The 5,168-nt window shown below is 54.0% G+C and overlaps 1 long non-coding RNA gene across 1 annotated transcript; it reads left to right on the top strand.

The window, feature by feature from the left end:
• Positions 1-370: 370 nt before the first annotated feature.
• On the top strand, positions 371-2,375 carry LOC123343401. Its single transcript, XR_006572224.1, has 3 exons — positions 371-676; positions 1,201-1,342; positions 2,039-2,375. It is a non-coding gene; the product is annotated as an uncharacterized LOC123343401 (long non-coding RNA).
• The last annotated feature ends 2,793 nt before the right edge of the window (positions 2,376-5,168 follow it).

Below are 5,168 nucleotides of genomic sequence, written 5' to 3'. Positions count from 1 at the left end.
GCCCTTTGACCTCGCCGGGATGGGCTAGCATGAGACCCACCTGCAGCACCAGGATATTGACCATGGGAGATAGCCCCAACCTGACCCTAATGGAGGGTTCCCAAGGGCAGGGGCAGAACCTCAAGGTCCCTGCCAGTGGGCCTCTCACTTGCCCTGTAGAAAATGGTACAACTCTGACCTCATTCCTCCAGGTCCCAGAATGCCTTGGTCCAGGGCTTAACTGGTAACAGGGCCAGAACCGAACTTTGACTTCCTCTTAAAGGGCCAGCTCTTCCTGTGACAGTACCCTGGTGGTATGTCCTGACCCCAGATCTGGCACTCAGTTTAACCCTGGGCCTATGAGCGTAAATCCCTCGGCTCAGGATCTGATCGGAGACGATTTTACTGCATTGCTGGGTTTTACGAGCGGAGCTCCCATGAGTCATAGCTGCTTGGACGGGGCTTTGAAATCAGAGCCACAGAAACAAAGGGGAAGGTTATTGAATAAACAGGAGCTGATATCTGATGGGAGCAGAAAGAGGACGGCAAAGCGCCTGCCAAGTGCAAAAAACAAAACAACCCACAAAAGCAGCCGGGCAAGCGCAGGAGTCATGTCCCTGCATTCCAGCCCCCCACCCCAGCCACCGTGACAGATAACGACCAGCGCGGGGACCATCGATGGGGACAGCCAGTCCCGGTGAGTTCGGGGCCCGATCTGCCCTTTGCCGGCCCTGTGCACTGAGTGGGTAGCGATGTGTGGACTTTATAGGGGGGAGGCCAAGGCAAAACCCAGGACAAGGTCAATTTCACCCTTTATGGTGGACAGTGCTAGCCCCGCCCCCTGCAAAACCCCTGTCCCGCCCCCTGTATAAAGTCAGACCCGCCCTCATTCACCATCCAGTGTCAGAGAGGCCAATGACTGAATGGGACAGGGGACTGGCCTGCCCGCTCAGCTCCAGAGGGGTCACCCCAGCTCCATGGGTGGGACAGTGTAGGGGGGAAGCTGGAGATACTCCCTGCCTAGGGATAATAGAGGGCTCCAGGCTTCGGGCCTGTCCACCGGGTTGGGGAAAAAAAGGCTGGGCTAGTCCCTGATGCCGAACAGGGGAGGGAGATGGGGCCTTTAATACTGGACTGGAAGGATCTTCCTTATGATGGGTAACCCCCCCCCATTCTTCCTCCAGTCTCCCACACCCAGACTGACGCGCACGTTGATTTCAGTGCATCAGGAGCACGGGGGCAAGGACCCCCCCGTGATGGAAGGTGCCCCAGGATTCACACCCTACACTCTTTTGTAATAATCTTTGTACAAAATAGGCCTTGACAACTAATACCTCGCTGGACAATAGCATCATGATAAAAGGTGTGTAGCCACATTCCGTGTCAAGGTATGAACAGAAGCCGAAATCATGACTGAAGCGTGTTTACCGGACAAGTCTGGGCAGTGGGTAAATCTGTTTGTCCAAGACAAAGGACAACCTGATACCTCTAGCCAGGTGTCGTCAAAGCTGGTGGCCCATCACGAAGGCTCTGTTTTAGTCATGTAGTAAAAGTCATGGACAGGTCACAGGCAGTAAACAAAAATTCACAGCCTGTGACCTGTCCGTGACCTTTACTATATACCCCTGATTAAAACTTGGGGGGGCCTGGGAGCGCGGCCCTGGGGGGGCCGTGGGAGCTGGGGGAGGAGTCGCAGCACAGGGGGGCGCCGTGGGAGCTGGAGGGCTAGTTGTGGCCTGGGGGCACCGCAGGTGCTGGCGGGGGGGTTGGTGGGGCTGGGACAGACTCTCTTCTCAGCTCCTGGGAAGCAGCGACCCCAGCTTCTAGCTCCACGTGCTGCCTCCGCTCCGCCCCAATCCCCGGTTCTGAAGCTCCCATTGGCTGGGAACCGCGGAATCCGTGACTTTCGTGACCTCTGTGACAAACACGGAGCCTTAGCCATCACCTGTCAAGTGGCCATTCTCTGCCAAACTGCAGGGGTAGGAACCAGATCTGCATCTTAGCAGACAACAGCATGGAACCGCTTTCACCATGAGACACCTTGTCTCTGTCCTCACAGCAGGAATGAACTTCATCCAGGGGTGACCCTCAGGAAAATGCATTTCAAAGGTGGACTGGACTATAAAAGTGAGGAGCAAAAGCACCCCAAGTTCTCTCTCCCTCTCTCATTGTCTCCCTTTCACCTAAGAAGACAAAAGAAACAGACCTTGGGCTTTGGGAGCAGATCCTGGCCTGAGAATTTGGTCAGCAATGTGCCTGGGAACATGTGGTCAGGGGGTTCACCTTGAACCAGGTCTAGTTTGTTAAGTTTTAGTACTGGGAGCATTTTATCTTGAGTTCACTTGTAACCATTTCTGACTTTAATGCCTTTACTTGCATCACTTCAAACCTGTCTCCTTGCCGTTAAATAAACTTGTTTTATTCATTAATCAAAGCTAATCCAGCGTTGTGAACTGTGGGGATAACTCCATGTGTGGGTAACAGACCGCTGTATATTGATCCCGTTAGAAGGGCACCGGGCCTAATCCTAGAAGATATCTGGACTGTCCAGGAGAGAGCGGGACAGTAGAACACACATTTTGGGGTGAAATCCAGGACTGGGAGTGTGTTAGGATCACCCTGGATGTGGTGACCAAGGCTGGTGGAAGCCAGAGGGGGACTGGTGTGTGCTGGCTGGCGGTAGCTACACACAGACACTCAGGGTGTGAGCTGCAAGCTATTTGTGAGTGGCCCACTGGGGAGCTACAGCAGCAAGGCATTGTGAGGCACCCCAGGTTGCAGGGAAGGGGTGACCCAGCCCCACACCGGTCTGGACTGGAAGGTCGTCCCCCCTGGGGTGGAATGAGGCTGGGAGCCACAGGGTGATGTTTCACTCTGGGTCTGCCCCCTGGAGGGAAGGGGAGGAGGAGGAAAGCAGCCCCTCGTCAAACAGGCTAGACGGGTTCCAGCCTTCTTAGGAAGCTGGCACCTCTGCAGCAGAGCACGTTTCCCTTCCTTTGGCAAACAAGATTGTTCATGATCTTCCCATGACAATGTAAACGTGGGCCCAGGCCCGGCGCCCACAGTAACCTGGTTCATGGGATGTTCCCTAGCTCCCTGCAAGGGGCTCTCCTCTGCTGGGACACTCTGGCTAGCCACTCCACGCTCTGGGCAGATGTGGCCAGCGGTTTCCTTGCTGACGAGCTGCAGATGCTGTTACAGCCCATGACTGTGCCTGGGAGCTTTGCTGACCTGCACCTGGGCAGCACGGGGTGCGGGGGAGAGAAGGATTCAGAGGCTGAGTGAGTTCAGGCCACACACACGCCCCAACAGGTCTGGTTATGTCTGGGGGCAGCTGCATTCCACACTGACCCACGCCGGAGCAGAGCTGATTCTGCCCAGCAGGAGGCAGCATTGCATACCCACACACACATCCGAGCCGGTGCAAGCAGACAAGGTCCATCAGGCGTTGGGATAGCGGCGGGCTTCACGGGAGGATTTGGAGGCAAAGGGAAAGGCTTGGAGGGAGGGCGTCCCACGCCTGGGGGCAGCGTAGAAGAGAGCGGGGAGGTGATTGCGGAGGAAGGGGATGAAGCTGGGTGGGGAGGGGCTGGGGGCTGCACAATCCTCAAGCCGACAATAACTTTATTGGTCCTAAACTCTTGTGACCATCGCGACATGCCAGTATGCGCATCCGCAGTGCGCTGGCTCCTGCACGCCTGCTGGTTCTCTTATCTGTAACGGCCATTAGGGGAGGGGTGAAGCTGTCACGGGCGAGGAAGGTGAAGCCAAGAAGTCTGACCCTGAAGCCGCAGAGAGCAAGGAACAAGACACAGGGGCAGGCCAAGGTGAGCTCAGCAGTTACACTGAGGGCAAGGAAGGTACCAGGTGTATCCAGGAAGGCAAGGTTCCCATAGCGATGCCGTGGAGGTTGCTATGGTGATGGCCATGGCATCAGACCCAATGATGAGCTCCCAGGGCACACCCAGCATCGGCGGACATCAATCGTACGAAGATTTGCTCTTGATTCGGTAAAGGGAGGGCTGTGTTCTGGTCGGCTCAGCCATTCACATAGGAGCCACATGCAGACTCCTTCCAGAGGCCATGCCACGCAGCTGATCAGACCTGTCTGTGTTTTTCCAGCCCTCATGACCTCTGCGGCTGACACATCGTATCCAGCTGCAGAGCGGCTTTGCAGGAGACGGGCTAAAACAACAATGGCTTCACCGAGTGCAGATCCAGGCAGCGTTGGGAGAGTTCACCCTTTAAAGCTCTTTCTCCATTTGCACTCATGTTAAAGGGCATTAGGAACTGGCTAACAGCCCGTCCTGGTGGATTTGGGGGTCGGGAGGTGGCCTGCAGCTTCTCTCCTCCTTGAGGATCGGTGCAAAAGCAAAATGTTTTCCCCTGTCACGTCCCACGATGTTGTGACAAGAGCCAGCAGGTTCCACCGGTTCTGCAGCACATGCATTTTCCTTGGCAAGTAGCAAAAGTGCTCTGTGAAAATGGGGATTTTCCACTTAGGATGAATTCATGAAAGTTCAGGATTTTGGCCAAGGTGGGGAGCAGAATGTCACCGTCTGTGCTGCAAAAAGTTGGGACGGCTGGAAAGACATGATGAGTTGTCCTTACCCGGTCAGACTGGTGGATAATGAAAAGAGCTGACATTTCACTGGATCCTGGTGGCCTGAAGGATCCCAAATTGCTTAACAAGCTGAAATGCGTCTGTTATGCCTATTTGGCCCCACTGATTGGTGCCTGTCTTATCTTTAGGGTCGTCAATTTGCCCTTTGGGGCGTGTTGTAATTTTTTGGCGCCCTTGCGTTTGGCCTCGGTTCCTTCCTAGAACATTTGGTCCCGGGATGGCCTTCACGCTTACTTTTTAACACACACACTTTTCATTTACACACAAAACAGAATTGATCTACACAGAACATTTGAACAGGAACATCAAGTTGCAATGCAAAAAAAAACCCCAACAACAATCATTGCAAACCTTTACTTATTTTAAAATGTTAAACCTACCACAAAAGGTGACCCTAAAAGGTCTGCTACTGCCTTCAAATCAGCCCAGACACAGATTCTGGCTGAAGCATCTTTACCAATGGCCCATTAGGCCATTCCTTTCCGCTATTCAAAAAGGATGGCTGGCAGGATATGGTCAAATCATACACTAACACATTTAATACACGCTACATTATTATTCTTTA

Source organism: Mauremys mutica, chromosome 10 (genome assembly GCF_020497125.1).
Source record: "Mauremys mutica isolate MM-2020 ecotype Southern chromosome 10, ASM2049712v1, whole genome shotgun sequence".
NCBI lineage: Eukaryota > Metazoa > Chordata > Testudines > Geoemydidae > Mauremys > Mauremys mutica.
The sequence above is the reverse complement of the archived record's forward strand: the minus strand, read 5'-3'. Positions and strand labels throughout refer to the sequence as shown.